Raw genomic sequence first — 16,598 nt, forward strand, 5'->3', positions numbered from 1 at the left:
GTGTCCTTATATCTGAAGTGAGTCTCCTATAGGCAGCATATAGCTGCAACTTCTTTTTTTATCCATTCAGCCACTCTCTTTTGATTGGAGAATTCGTCTATTTACATTTTATTATTGATAGGTGTGTACTTACTGCCATTTTGTTAATTGTTTTCTGGCTGTTTTGTAGTTTGTCTCTGTTCCTTTCTTCTCTTGCTCACTTTCTAGTTTTAAAATGAAATTTTAAAATAATTGTTTTTTACTGTACTCTTTAAAAGTTTAAATTTTTTCTATTTGATTTCTGTAAATTTAGACTCTTACCTTTATTTCATTTCTTCTACTTACTTTGGGCTTCATTTGCTCTTCTTGTTCTAGTTTTTTAAAGGAGGAAAGGTGAGATCCTTGATTTCAGACCTATTTCTAATACAGACATTTAGTGCTGTAAATTTCCCTTCAGTCATGAATATGTATCATGATTCACTAATGCTATGTTCATTTTTTGTGCATTTCATTTCAGGTCTTTTCTAATGCTCTATCTTCAGATTCATTAATCTTTGCTTGTTCATTATCTAATCTGTCCTTAATCCTATTCAGTGCATTTTTTTCATCTCGGACATTATAGTTTTCTTTCCTGGAAGTTCATTTTTGTGTGTGTTTGTTTTCCATGTGTCTACTTAACTTTCCTCCAGATTTTTGAGCATACAGAATACAGTTTAAAAACTGTTTAAATGTTTTTGTGACTATTACTTTCATTTGTGTTACTCCCTGATCTGTTTTAATTAATTGACTTTTCCCTTCATTATAGGTCAGTATTTTCCTACTGCTTTGCATACGGCTCTGATGGGATGTTTGGCTGTTTTTTAATTTCATCACTGACTTTTGGCAGTTTAATTATGATGTGACTTTACATAATTCTTCTCATGTTTCTTATGCTTGAATTTATTGGGCTTCTCAAATCATGGGTTTATTAGTTTTCATCAGATTTGGGAAAATTTCAGCCATTATTTATGTCAAATAGTCCCCCTTCTAGTAATCTTAGGACTTCAGTTAAACTTAGGTTGACTTTAAGTTGTCTCAGAGCCTAGTGACACTCTTATTTATTATTGTTTTTTGGTGTTTATTCTCTGTGTTTCATTTTGGACAGCTCTTAAATGGCTTTAACTTTATTCATCTTTTTTTCTGCAATGTCAAATATGCTTTTAATCCTACCAACTTTATTTCATCTTAGATTTAGATTTTTTTTTTTGCTGAAAGTTTGGTTTGGGTCTTTTAATATTTTCCATATTTCTTCCAAACATGCTGTTTTATTTTTTCTCAATTTTCTTGAATATACAGAATGTAGTTATACTATAGTAACTTTCACTATCCTTGTTTACTATTTTATATTTTCTGTCTCATTTTTGGATGCCTTTTTACTTATTTATTTTTACTCATATTATAGGTTGTATTTGCCTGGTTCTTTGCTTACCTGATTATTTTTTAATGCCTGCCGGGACATTGTGAATTTTACCTCCTTGGGTGATGAATATTTTTGCATTTCTATTCACATCTTTTTTTCTTTTTTTAGCATCCTTATTGGAGTATAATTGCTTTACAATGGTTTGTTAGTTTCTGCTTTAAAACAAAGTGAATCAGCTATACATACACATATATCCCCATATCTCCTCCCTCTTGCATCTCCCTCCCATCCTCCCTATCCTACCCCTCTAGGTGGTCACAAAGCACCGAGCTGATCTCCCTGTGCTATGTGGCTGCTTCCCACTAGCTATGTATTTTATATTTGGTAGTGTATATATGTCCATGCCACTCTCTCACCTTGTCCCACCTTACCTTGCCCCTCTCCATGTCCTCAAGTCCATTCTCTACATCTGCATCTTTATAGCTGTCCTGTCCCTAGGTTCCTGAGAAGCATTTTTGTTTTTTGTTTTGCTTTTTGTTTTTGTTTTGTTTTTTAAATACATTTATTTATTTTTGGCTGCATGGGGTCTTTGTTGCTGTGCTTGGGCTTTCTCTGGTTGTGGCGAGAGGGGGCTACTCTTCGTTGCGATGCACGGGCTTCTCATTGCGGTGGCTTCTCTTGTGGAGCATGGGCTCTAGGCATGCAGGCTTCAGTAGTTGTGGCACCCGGGCTCAGTAGTTGTGGCTCATGGGCTTAGTTGCTCTGTGGCATGTGGGATCTGCCCGGACCAGGGCTCGAACCAGTGTCCCCTGCATTGGTAGGCAGATTCTTAACCACTGTGCCACCAGGGAAGCCCCCATTTTTGTTTTTTTCTAGATTCCATATATATGTGTTAGCATACGGTATTTGTTGTTCTCTTTCTGACTTAATTTCACTCTGTATGACAGACTCTAGGTCCATCCACCTCATTACAAATAACTCAATATAGTTTTTTTTTTATGGCTGAGTAATATTCCATTGTATATATGTGTCACATCTTCTTTATCCATTCATTTGTCGGTGAACACTTAGGTTGCTTCCATGTCCTGGCTTTGTAAATAGAGCTGCAGTGAACATTGTGGTACATGACTCTTTTTGCATTATGGTTTTCTCAGGGTATATGCCCAGTAGTGGGAATGCTGGGTCGTATGGTAGTTTTATTTTTACTTTTGTAAGGAACCTCCATACTGTTCTCCATAGTGGCTATATCAATTTACATTCCCACCAATGGTGCAAGAGGGTTCCCTTTTCTCCACACCCTCTCCAGCATTTATTGCTTGTAGATTTTTTGATGATGGCCATTCTGACTGGTGTGAGGTGATATCTCATTGTAGTTTTGATTTGCATTTCTCTAATGATTAGTGATGTTGAGCATCCTTTCAAGTGTTTGTTGGCAATCTGTATATCTTTGGAGAAATGTCTATTTAGCTCTTCTGCCCATTTTTGGATTGGGTTGTTTGTTTTTTTGATACTGAGCTGCATGAGCTGCTTATAAATTTTGGAGATTAATCCTTTGTCAGTTTCTTGGTTTGCAAATATTTTCTCCCATTCTGAGGGTTGTCTTTTCGTCTTGTTTATGGTTTCCTTTGCTGTGTAAAAGCTTTTAAGTTTCATTAGGTAACATTTTTTTGTTGTTTTTATTTCCATTTCTCTAGGAGGTGGGTCAAAAAGGATCTTGCTGGGATTTATGTCATAGAGTGTTCTGCCTATGTTTTCCTCTAAGAGTTATAGAGTGTCTGGCCTTACATTTAGGTCTTTAATCCATTTTGAGTTTATTTCTGTGTTTGGTTTTAGGGAGTGTTCTAATTTCATTCTTTTACATGTAGCTGTCAAGTTTTCCCATCACAACTTACTGAAGAGGCTGTCTTTTCTCCATTGTATATTCTTGCCATCTTTATCAAAAATAAGGTGACCATATGTGCGTGGGTTTATCTCTGGTCTTTCTATCCTGTTCCATAGATGTATGTTTCTGTTTTTGTGTCAGTACCATGCTGTTTTGATTACTGTAGCTTTGTAGTATAGTCGGAAGTCAGGGAGCCTGATTCCTCCAGCTCCGTATTTCATTCTCAAGATTGCTTTGGCTATTCGGGGTCTTCAGTGTTGCCATACAGATTGTGAAATTTTGTTCTAGTTCTGTGAAAAATGCCAGTGGTAGTTTGATAGGGATTGCATTGAATCTGTAGATTGTTTGGGTAGTATAGTCATTTTCACAATGTTGATTCTTCCAATCTAAGAACATGGTATATCTCTCCATCTGTTTGTATCATGTTTTAATTTCTTTCATCAGTGTCTTATAGTTTTCTGCATACAGGTCTTTTGTCTCCTTAGGTAGGTTTATTCCTAGGTGTTTTTTTCTTTTTGTTGCAGTGGTAAATGGGAGTGTTTCCTTAGTTTCTCTTCCAGATTTTTCATCCTTAGTGTATAGGAATGCAAGAGATTTCCTTGCATTAATTTTGTATCCTGCTACTTTAACAAATTCATTGATTAGCTCTAGTAGTTTTCTGGTAGCATCTTTAGGATTCTCTGTGTATAGTATCATGTGACCTGCAAACAGTGACAGCTTTACTTCTTCTTTTCTGATTTGGATTCCTTTTATTTCTTGGATTCTTTATTTCTTTGGATTGCTTTTATAGTGGTGAGTGTGGGCACCCTTGTCTTGTTCCTCATCTTAGTGGAAATGGTTTCAGTTTTTCACCATTGAGGACGATGTTGGCTGTGGGTTTGTCATATATGGCCTTTATTATGTTGAGATAAGTTCCCTCTATGCCTACCTTCTGGAGGGTTTTTATCATAAATGGGTGTTGAATTTTGTCAAAAGCTTTTTCTGAATCTATTGAGATGATCATATAGTTTTTATTCAATTTGTCAATATGGTGTATTACATTGATTGATTTGCGTATATTGAAGAATCCTTGCATTCCTGGGATAAACCCCAATTGATCATGGTGTATGATCCTTTTAATGTGCTGTTGGATTCTGTTTGCTAGTATTTTGTTGAGGATTTTTGCATCTATGTTCATCAGTGATATTGGCCTGTAGTTTTCTTTCTTTGTGACATCTTTGTCTGGTTTTGGTATCAGGGTGATAGTGGCCTCGTAGAACGATTTGGAGAGTGTTCCTCCCTCTGCTATATTTTGGAAGAGTTTGTGGAGGATAGGTGTTAGCTCTTCTCTAAATGTTTGATAGAATTTGCCTGTGAAGCCATCTGGTCCTGGACTTTTTGTTTGCTGGAAGATTTTTAATCACAGCCTCAATTTCAGTGCTTGTGGTTGATCTGTTTATATTTTCTATTTCTTCCTGGTTCAGTCACAGAAGGTTGTGCTTTTCTAAGAATTTGTCCATTTTTTCCATGTTGTCCATTTTATTGGCATGTAGTTGCTTATAGTAATCTCTCATGATCCTGTGTATCTGTACAGTGTCAGTTGTTACTTTTCCTTTTTCATTTCTAATTCTATTGATTTGAGTCTTCTCCCTTTTTTTTCTTGATGAGTCTGACTAATGGTTTATCAATTTTGTTTATATTCTCAAAGAACCAGCTTTTAGTTTTATTGATCTTTGCTATTGTTTCCTTCATTTCTTTTTCATTTATTTCTTTTTTTTTAAATTTTTTAATTTATTATTTATTTATTATTTTTATTTTTGCCTGTGTTGGGTCTTCGTTTCTGTGTGAGGGCTTTCTCCAGTTGCGGCGAGTGGGGGCCACTCTTCATCGCGGTACGCGGGCCTCTCACTGTCGCGGCCTCTCTTTGTTGCGGAGCACAGGCTCTAGACGCTCAGGCTCAGTAGTTGTGGCTCACGGGCCCAGTTGCTCCGCGTCATGTGGGATCTTCCCAGACCAGGGCTCGAACCCGTGTGCCCTGCATTGGCAGGCAGATTCTCAACCACTGCGCCACCAGGGAAGCCCTTTCATTTATTTCTGATCTGATCTTTATGATTTCTTTCCTTCTGCTAACTTTGGGGTTTTTTTGTTCTTCTTTCTCTAATTGCTTTAGGTGTAAGTTTAGGTTGTTTATTTGAGATGTTTCTTGTTTCTTCAGGTAGGATTTTAGTGCTATAAACTTCCCTCTTAGACCTGCTTTTGCTGCATCCCATAGGTTTTGGGTCATTGTGTTTTCGTTTTCATTTGTTTCTAGGTATTTTTTGATTTCCTCTTTGATTTCTTCAGTGATCTCTTAGTTATTAACTAGTGTATTGTTTAGCCTCCATGTGTTTGTAAGTTTTACAGGTATTTTCCTGTAATTGATATCTAGTCTCATAGCATTGTGGTCGGAAAAGATACTTGATACGATTTCAATTTTCTTAAATTTACCAAGGCTTGATTTGTGACCCAAGATATGATCTATCCTGGAAAATGTTCTGTGAGCACTTGAGAAGAAAGTTTATTCTGTTGTTTTGAATGGAATGTCCTATAAATATCAATTAAGTCCATCTTGTTTAATGTATCATTTAAAGCTTGTGTTTCCTTATTTATTTTCATTTTGGATGATCTGTCCAGTGGTGAAAGTGTGGTGTTAAAAGTCCCCTACTATGATTGTGTTACTGTCGATTTCCCCTTTTATGGCTGTTAGCATTTGCTTTAGGTATTGAGGTGCTCCTATTTTGGGTGCATGAATATTTATAATTGTTATATCTTCTTCTTGGAATCCCTTGATCGTTATGTAAAGTCCTTCTTTGTCTCTTGTAACATTCTTTGTTTTAAAGTCTATTTTGTCTGATATGAGAATTGCTACTTCAGCTTTCTTTTGTTTTCCGTTTGCTTAGAATATCTTTTTCCATCCCCTCACTTTCAGTCTGTTTTTGTCCCTAAGTCTGAAGTGGGTCTCTTGTAGACAGCATATGTATGGGTCTTGTTTTTGTATCCATTCAGCCAGTCTGTGTCTTTTGGTGGGAGCATTTAATCCATTTACATTTAAGGTAGTTATTGATATGTATGTTCCTATTACCATTTTCTTAATTGTTTGGGGTTTGTTATTGTAGGTCTTTTCCTTCTCTTGTGTTTCCTGCCTAGAGAAGTTCCTTTAGCATTTGTTGTAAAGCTGGTTTGGTGGTGCTGAATTCTCTTAGCTTTTGCTTGTTTGTAAAAGTTTTAATTTCTCTGTCGAATCTGAATGAGATCCTTGCTGGGTAGAGTAATTTTGGTTCTAGGTTTTTCCCTTTCATCACTTTAAATATGTCCTGCCACTCCCTTCTGTCTTGCCTAGTTTCTGCTGAAAGATCAGTTGTTAACCTTATGGGGATTCCTTTGTATGTTATTTGTTGTTTTTCCCTTGCTGCTTTTTATATTTTTTCTTTGTATTTAATTTTTGGTAGTTTGAATAATATGTGTCTTGGCGTGTTTCTCCTTGGTTTTATCCTGTATGGGGCTCTCTGCGCTTCCTGGACTTGATTATTTCCTTTCCCATGTTAGGGAAGATTTCAACTGTTATCTCTTTAAATATTTTCTCAGTCCTTTTCTTTTTCTCTTCTTCTTCTGGGACCCCTATAATTCGAATGTTGGTGCGTTTAATGTTGTCCCAGAGGTCTCTGAGACTGTCCTCAATTCTTTTCATTCTTTTTTCTTTATTCTGCTCTTCAGTAGCTATTTCCACTATTTTATCTTCCAGGTCACTTATCCGTTTTTCTGCCTCAGTTATTCTGCTATTGCTTCCTTCTAGAGAATTTTTAATTTCATTTATTGTGTTGTTCATCATTGTTTGTTTGCTCTTTAGTTCTTCTAGGTTCTTGTTAAACGTTTCTTATATTTTCTCCATTCTGTTTCCAAGGTTTTGGATCATCTTTACTATCATTATTCTGAATTCTTTTTCAGGTAGATTGCTTGTTTCCTCTTCATTTGTTTGGTCTGGTGGGTTGTTACCTTGCTCCTTAATCTGCTGTGTGTTTCTCTGTGTTCTCATTGTGGTTAACTTACTGTGTTTGGGGTTTCCTTTTCCTAGGCTGCAGGTTCATATTTCCCGTTGCTTTTGGTGTCTGCCCCCAGTGGCTAAGGTTGCTTCAATGGGTTTTGTAGGCTTCCTGGTGGATGGGACTAGTTCCTGTGTTCTGCTGGATGAGGCTGGATCTTGTCTTTCTGGTGGGCAGGACCGTGTCTGGTGGTGTGTTTTGGGGTGTCTGTGACCTTATTATTTTAGGCAGCCTTTCTGCTAGTGAGTGGGGTTGTGTTCCTGTCTTGCTAGTTGTTTGGCATAGGGTGTCCAGCACTGTAGCTTGGGTCGTTGAGTGGAGCTGGCTCTTGGCGTTGAGATGGAGATCTCTGAGAGATTTTCGCCATTCGATATGATGTGGACCTGGGAGGTCTCTGGTGGACCAGTGTCCTGAACTCGGCTCTCCCACCTCAGAGGCACCCAGAGCACCAACATCCTGTCATACACACAGCTCAGAATAAAAGGGAGAAGAAAGGAAAGAAAGTAAGAAAAAAGAAAGTTTTTAAAATAAAAAAATAATTATTAAAAATAAAAAAATTTACAAGTAATAAAAAACAAGAGAAGGAAAGAAGAGAGCAACCAAACCAAAAAAGAAAACCACCAGTGATAAAAAGCACTAAAAACTATACTAAAAGGAAAGAACAAAAAAATAAGCGTGCATACAGAACCCTAGGACAAATGATAAAAGCAAAGCTATATAGACAAAATATGCACAGAAGCATTCACATACACACTCACAAAAAGAGATAAAGGAAAAATATATATATATTTTTGCTCCCAAAGTCCACCGCCTCAATTTGGGATTATTCGTTGTCTATTCAGGTATTCCACAGATGCAGGGTGCATCAAGTTGATTGTGGAGATTTAATCCACTGCTCCTGAGGCTGCTGCGAGAGATTTCTCTTTCTTTTCTTTGTTCACACAGCTCCTGGGGTTCAGCTTTGGATTGGCCCTGCCTCTGCATGTGGGTCGCCTGAGGGCATCTGTTCTTCGCTCAGACAGGATGGGGTTAAAGGAGCAACTGATTTGGGGCTGTGGCTCACTCAGGCCAGGGGGAGGGAGGGGTATGGATGAGGGGCTATCCTGCGGCGGCAGAGGCCAGCATGACATTGCACCAGCCTGAGGCGTGCCGTGCGTTCTCCCGGGGAAGTTGTCCCTGGATCACGGGACCCTGGCAGTGGCGGGCTGCACAGGCTTCCGGGAGGGGAGGTGTGGATAGTGACCTGTGTTTGCACACAGGCTTCTTGGTGGCTGCAGCAGCAGCCTTAGCATCTCATGCCCATTTCTGGGGTCCGTGCTGATAGCCGCGGCTCACGCCCGTCTCTGGAGCTCGTTTAGACGGTGCTCTCAGTCCCCTCTCCTCGTGCACCAGGGAACAAAGACACAAGAAAAAGTCTCTTGTCTCTTCGGTAGCTCCATACTTTTTCCCGGACTCCCTCCCAGCTAGCTGTGGCACGCTAGCCCCCTTCAGGCTGTGTTCACGCAGCCAACCCCAGTCCTCTCCCTGGGATCTGACCTCTGATGCCAGAGCCTCAGCTCCCAGCCCCTGCCTGCCCCAGCAGGTGAGCAGAGAAGCCTCTCAGGCTGGTGAGTGCTGGTCAGCACTGATCCTCTGTGGGAATCCTTCCGCTGCCCTCTGCACCCTTGTTGCTGTGCTCTCCTCCATGGCTCCGAAGCTTCCCCCCGCCCACCCCCCATCTCTGCCAGTGAAGGGGCTTCCTAGTGTGTGGAAACTTTTCCTCCTTCACAGCTCCCTCCCACTGGTGCAGGTCCTGTCCCTATTCTTTTGTCTCTTGTTTTTTCTTTTGCTCTACCCAGGTACGTGGGGAGTTTCTTGCCTTTTGGGAAGTCTGAGGTCTTCTGCCAGCGTTGAGTAGGTTTCTGTAGGATTTGTTCCACATGTAGATGTATTTCTGATGTATTTGTGGAGAGGAAGGTGATCTCCACGTCTTACTCTTCCACCATCTTGAACGTCCCTTTCTATTAACATCTTGAGCTTTGTTCTGGGGTATAGTTTCTTGGAAAAAAATATAATCCTTTCAGGGCTTGTTTTTATGATGAGTTTAGGCAGGACTAGAGTAGCATTCAGTCTAGGGCTAATTTTCTCCACTATTTAATATATTTCTTGGTATTCTAGCTAGTACCTTGTGAATTATAAGTTTTTCCACCATGACCAATGGGAACCTGAATAACTCCCAGCCCTGTGAAGATCTGGTTATTTTTAGCTCTGCTTCATTTGGTTGGTTTCCCCCTGGCTTTGGGTTGTTTCCTAACACTTATTCACTGATTATTACTTACTTGAAAACACAGGAGTGCTCAGCAGATGTTCAGAGCTTTCCCTCTGTCCAGCTGTCTTCTTCTCTGGTTATTTTCCACTGCAGTGTAGCTGCCATGGCCTCCCCAGGCTCCCACCTCTGTCTGCTTAACTTAGGGAAACCTCCAGGGTCCATCTCCTGGAACTGTGACTTGGAAACTCTGTGGACAATAATCTGGAATTACCTCATTTCCTTCCACCTTCTCCAGGATTACTATGCTTTTATTCAGTGTCTGAAATCATTGTTTCATATATTTTGTCATGTTTTGTAGTTGTTTCAGGTGGATAGGTAAAGCGAGTCCTTGTTAGTCCGTGTTGCAAGTAAGTATTTTCTACATTATTTTTAACGTGTGTTCTCTACTACTGCAGTAGTTATCTAATTTTGTAAATAAATATGCATATATTGCCTGTGTTTTAAATTTTTTGATAGGTATCTTTTCTTCTAAACTGTATTTAAAGGCCACAGTTCTGGAGTCTTGCTACTCAAAGTATGGTCCTGCACCAGATACATGAGTATCAGCTACAGACTTATTAGGCAGAATCTCAGGACCCACCCCAAAACTACTGAGTCATAATCTGCATTTTAACAAGATCACCAGGTGATGCATATGTCCATTAAAGTTTGAGAGGAACTGGGCTATTCTGAAAGTGGATTGTGCTCTTTCACGTGGATGGGATTTTGCAATCTGTTGTAGATAGGCTTTTGTGGGTTAACTTTTTTTTCCTTCATATGTGCTGCTGTCACTACTATCTAGTTCGTGAACACCTTCACCATGGCAAAAAGAAACCAGGTACACATTAATCAGTCGTTCCGCATTTCCTTAGCCCCAGTTCCTTTCAGCCACCAGTCTGCTTTCTGTTTGTATGACTTTACCTTTTCTGGGCATTTCATATAAATAGAATCATACAATACGTGGCCTTTTGTTTCTGTTTTATTTCACTAAGCATAATGATTTTAAGGTTCATCTGTGTTGTAGTATACATCAGAGTCGAATTGCATTTTATGACTGATTAATTGTGTGGTATTAATATACCACATTTTGTTTATCCATTCATCAATTTATGGGATATATGAGTATTCGCAGTTTTTTGGCTATTATGAATGATGCTGTTGGAAACATTTATGTACAAGTTTTTGTTTGAACACATGGTTTTACTTCTCTTCAGTATATACCTAGGAATGGAATTACTGGGTCATGTTTAATTCCATGTTTAACTTTTTGAGGAACCACCAAACTGTTTTCCACACAGCTGCATCATTTTATTTTCCCAGCATCATTTTATGAGGGCTTCAATTTCTCCATATCCTTGCCAACACTTGTTACTACCTTTTTTTAAAAATTGATTATATAGTAAATTTATTTTATGATTGTTTTAAATAAAAACTTTTTTAATGTGGATTTTCAGCATAATACAAGTTAGTCAGAATAATGCAAAGCATTTTTAAAGGTGAACTAATTAGGTTTCTGAAAAGAATTCCAGAAAGAAAAAAAGCACAATGATGTTACTTATTTCTAGACAAGATTAAGGTTCTCTGGGTATTAGTATAATCCTATATTATGTGCATTGTTTCTCGATTCTGATCATGTGAAGTTTATTATTTTTAAATTATTTTTTCTTCCAGTTTTATTGAGATACAATTGACATGTAGCACAGTGTAAGTTTAAGGTTTGCAGCATAATGATTTGACTTACATGCATCATAAAATGATTATCATAATAAGTTTGGTGAACATCCATCATTTCATATAGATACAGAATTAAAGAAATAGAAAAATTTTTTTTTCTTGTGATGAGAAAGAACTCTTAGGATTTACTCTTTTAACAACTTTTTTATGTAATCTTCAGCAGTGTTAATGATATTTATTGTATTGTACATTACATCCCTATTACTTATAACTGGAAGTTTCTACCTTTTGGCCATCTTCATCCCAACCCACCCCCCCCCCGCCACCCCTGCCCCGACCTGTGGTAACCATAGATCTGATCTCTTTTTCTGTAAGTTTATTTTGAAATGTAATTGACCTGTAACACTATGTTAGTTCCTATTACACAGCATAGTGATTTGATAATTCTATACATTTCAAAGTGGTCACCACAATAAGTCTGGTTACAATATGTCACCATAAAAAGATATTACGTAGTTATTAGACTATATTCCCCATACTGTATGTTGCATTCCCATGACTCATATATTTTGCAACTGGAAGTTTTTACCTCTTAATCTCCCTTACCTATTTCTTTCCTCTCCTCACCATTCTCCCCTCTGGTGACTACCTGTTGGTTTTCTGTTTCTATAACTGTTTCTATTTTGTTGTGTTTGTTCATTTGTTTTTTAGATTCCACATACAAGTGAAATCATACAGTATTTGTCTTTCTCTGTCTGACTTATTTCACTTAGCACAATACCCTCTAGGTCCATCTATGTTGTTGCAAATGGCAAGATTTCATTTTTTATGGTTTAGTAATATTCCATTGGATATGCATATACCACATCTTTATCCATTCATTTATTGATGGGCACTTGGGCACAGGGGTTCCCTTTTGTCCTCATCCTCACCAACACTTGTTTCTTGCCTCTTTGATATAGCCATTCTGTCAGGTGTGAGGTGACATCTCATTGTGGTTTTGATTTGCATTTCCTTAATGACTGATGATATTGAACATTTTTTAATGTGCTCTTTGGCCTTTTTATGTCTTTGGAGATACGTCTGCTTAAGTCTTTTTTTACTTGTTCATTGGGTTGTTGGTCTTATTGAATTGTGGTAGTTGTTTTGTAATCTGATACTAGTTCCTTGTCAGATATATGATTTGCAAAACTTTTCTGTCATTCTGTAGGTCATCTTTTCACTTTCTTGAGTGTCCTTTCAGGTACAGATGTCTTTAATTTGACGAAGTGCAGTTCATCTGTTTTCTTTTGTTGCTTGTGTCATTTTTAAGAAACCGTTTCCTAATCGAGGTGACGAAGATTTACACCTATATTTTCTTCTAAGAGTTTTGTAATTTTAGCTATTATATTAGGTCTTTGATCCATTTTGAGGGTTTTTTATTTTTGTAGGTCCAACTTCATTGTTTTGCATATGGATATCCAGTTGCCTCAGAATTTGTTGAAAGACTGTTTTTTCCCCTCAGTCTTGGCATCTTTTCGAAAATCAATTTGAGTTTGCAGGTTAACTATTAATAATTTATAATATATTTTATTTCTTCATTATGGAGAAATTACAGCTTTCCTATTGAGCAGCTGAATTAGGTATTCTTAACAGTGATCACCTAAAGAGTAAAGAAGATCATAGAGGAAGAAAACTTAAAAATGGCTCCAGTCTCCCTATTCATCATTGCCTTTACCTTGGCATAATGGTGGATATATTTCATGAGTCCTGGAATATTGTCCTTTGGGATAGTCAGGGCCTGTCTGGTTATTGTATATTAGTCTTTCCAGACCTTGCCTTAGATGTAACTCAAAATTTTTCTCTTTGCAGGGGAGTTAGACAAGTGAAGCTTTGGATCTTAAATTATCATTCTAATGGCATCAGCCAATTGCAGATTAGTCTTGATCTGTTTCTGAGATTCAAACACATTATGGTCAGGTACTGCCCTAGTTTTGTCCAGTGGAGTAGGACTAATTTTTTTTATTGGTCCACTTTTCAGAAGGTGCTGAAGTCAGAAGTTAGTTTCCTCCTAAGGCACAAATATAGAAGAGGTTTGACTATTTTTAGTTCAGTTATTTTATCTCACTTAGAAAAGTGTACAGTAGTTTGGTGCATTATCCATTTAAAGGCAACATATATAGTCATTAGACTTCTGGGCATTAGTGTAACTTTGCTTTCATTTTTCCTACAAAAGCAGACTGATTTTCAGTATGGGAAATTTTCATGTATATGCTGAAACCTGCTCTCATACTCTGGGTTAGGAGAACATAAAGAGATGTTTAAGAAATTCACCAGGTTTATAGACACTTTTGAAAACCTGGTGAGGACTGCTGTGGAAACCAGTCTGGTACTTATTCAAAAAGTTAAATGTAGAATTACTATATGACTCAGTAATTCCACTCCTAGGTATATTACTGCAAAGAATTGAAAACAGATACACAGATACTTACACATGAATGTTCATAGCAGCACTATTCACAGTAGTGAAAAGATAGAAACAACCCAGAAGTCCATCAGTTGATGAATAGATAAATAAATCTGGTTTATCTGTACAATGAAATATTATCCAGCTGTAACAGCAGTGAAGTACTGATACATGCTACAGTGTGGGTGAACCTCAGAAACATGCTGAGTAAAAGAAGCCAGATTCAGTAGGTATGATTCCATTTGTGTGAAATATGCCATATGACTTAATTTATGTGAAATATCTCAGGTAAATTCCTAGAGACAGAAAGATTGGTGGAGGCCAGGGGATGTTGAGAGGAGGGGAGCAAAAAGTAACTGCCTAATGGGTATGGGGTTTTTGGAAGGATGAGAATTATGTTTCAGAATCAGGTAGAGGTGGTGGTTGCACAACATAGTGAATGTACTAAATGCCACTGAATTGTACACTTTAAAATGGTTAATTTTATGTTGTATGAATTTTACCTCAATTAAAAAAGTGATGAGGTATGTATTTGTATGTACATACCATATTTTATAATTTCAGGGAGTGGTTCATGGATCTCAGATAAAGATTTCCCCTAGGGATTCAAGGACTTAAGGTAAACTCCAGCTTTAGCTGGTAACTGTAGCAAGTATAATATTTTATTTATAAATCTGGTGCTAGGGTTAACATTTTGGTACCAGATTATCTATGTAATTAAGTAGTTTTCTGGCCCTGATGGTTTTTTATTTTATGTAAAGCTTTTTTTAAAAGCTTTATTATTATATAATTTAAATATTATTAAACTCACCCATTTAAAGTATAGAGTTCAGTGAGTTTTAATAAATTTGTACAGTTGTGCAACCCTCTCCAGTTTTAGACTTCCATACATACAGTTTTGTTATGTGTGTTTGCTTTCAACCTACTCCCACCTCCAACCCTAGGCAAACACTCATCAGCTTTGTCTAAATAGTTTTGCCTTTTCTAGAAGTTTCATGTAAATGAAATCATGTAATGTGGAGTCTTTTGTGTCTTTTTTTTTTTCGCTGTTTAGAATAACATTTTTGAGGTTCATTCATGCTGCATATATCACTAGTTCATTTCTTTTTATTTATAAGTAGTATTACATTTTATGGATACCTGACATTTTATTTACCTATTCAGTTGATAGACATTTGAGTTGTTTTGTGTTTTTGATCATTTTGAGTAGTTCTGATATAAACATTCATGTACAAGTCTGTGTGTGGACATGTTTTTATTTCTCTTGGGTAGTACCTGTAATTGCTGGGTTTTATGGCAAATATATGTTTAACTGTTCAGTAAATTGCCAGACTGTTTTCCAAAGTGGCTGTACCATTTTGTATTCCTACCAATAATGGATGAGGATGCCAGTTTCTCTATGTCCTTACCACCTCTTGTCATTTTTTGATTATACCTATTTTAGTGGGTATATAGTACTGTCTCATAGTGGTTTTGAATTTCTACGATGACTAAAAATGTTAAGTATCAATTTCCTGTGCTTATCTTAAATGAAATATCCGTTTGTATATCTTAAATGAAGTATCTATTTCAGTCTTTCGCTGATTTTTAAAATTGAGATGTTGGTCTTACTGCATCATAAATAATTCTTTAAACTATCATAATGGTATCTTTTGTAGAACAAAAGATTTTTATTTTGATGTTCAGCTCAGTTTTTTCTTTTATGGATTGATTGATTATGCTTTTGATGTCAATCCTTAAGACATTTTTGCCTATCCCAATATCACAAATATTTTCTCTTATATTTTCTTTTTGAAGTTTATAGTATTAGCTCTTCCACTTAGAGCTATGATTTCCTTTGAATTAATTTTTATGTATGATGTGAGGTAAAGGTGGGGTTTAAATTAATCTTTTTGTATGTGGATAATTGTTCTAGTTGAAAAACTGTTATTTTTCCACTAAATTACCTTTGAATTGAATTGACTATTGAATTCCTAGTGAATTGACTATAAATGTATGGATTTGGTTTTGGACTTCCTATTCTGTTGATCTCTGTGTGTATCCTTATACCAGTACCACACTATCTTGATTATTGTAGCCTTAAAGTCAGTATTGAATTTAGGTAATTAGAGTCCTCTAACATCAGTCTTTCTGAAAATTGTTTGGGCTCCTCTAGGTCCTTTGCATTCTTCAATAAAATTTTAAGATTAGTTTGTTAATTTCTACCAAAAAAGACTACTTGCATAGGGATTGTGTTGAATTTATAATTTGGGGAGAATTTTCATCTTAACATTATTATAGACTCTTCCAGTCCGTGAGCATGGTATATTTCTTCATTATTCACATCTTCTTTGTTATCCCTCAGCAGTATTTTGTAGTTTCAGTGTACAGGTCTTACATTTTCATAAATCTCTTTCTAAGTATTTTATTGCTTCATGCTATTGCAAATGGCATTCTTTCTTAAGTTCATATTTGTATTGTTAATGACTTGTATACTAAAGTACAGTTTATTTTATTAAACATCTTTATTGGAGTATAATTGCTTTACAATGGTGTGTTAGTTTCTGCTTTATAACAAAGTGAATCAGCTATACATATATCCACATATCTCCTCCCTCTTGCATCTCCCTCCCACCCTCCCTATCCCATCCCTCTAGGTGGTCACAAAGCACGGAGCTGATCTCCCTGTGCTATGTGGCTGCTTCCCACTAGTTACCTGTTTTACATTTGGTAGTGTATATATGTGCATTCCACTCTCTTCGTCCCAGCTTACCCTTCCCCCCTGCCCCACACCGTGTCCTCAAGTCCATTCTCTACGTCTGCGTATTTATTCCTGTCCTGCCCCTAGGTTCTTCAGAACCCTTTTTTTTTTTAGATTCCATATATATGTGTTA

At 37.1% G+C, this 16,598-nt stretch overlaps 1 protein-coding gene across 2 annotated transcripts in view; it reads left to right on the top strand.

Annotated features, from left to right (window-relative positions):
• MTREX (Mtr4 exosome RNA helicase) overlaps positions 1–16,598 on the top strand; it is a 131,246-nt gene that overhangs the window by 12,454 nt on the left and 102,194 nt on the right. The gene's annotated exons all lie outside the window — the stretch shown is intronic.

This window comes from Eschrichtius robustus, chromosome 2 (assembly GCF_028021215.1).
Source record: "Eschrichtius robustus isolate mEscRob2 chromosome 2, mEscRob2.pri, whole genome shotgun sequence".
Lineage (NCBI taxonomy): Eukaryota > Metazoa > Chordata > Mammalia > Artiodactyla > Eschrichtiidae > Eschrichtius > Eschrichtius robustus.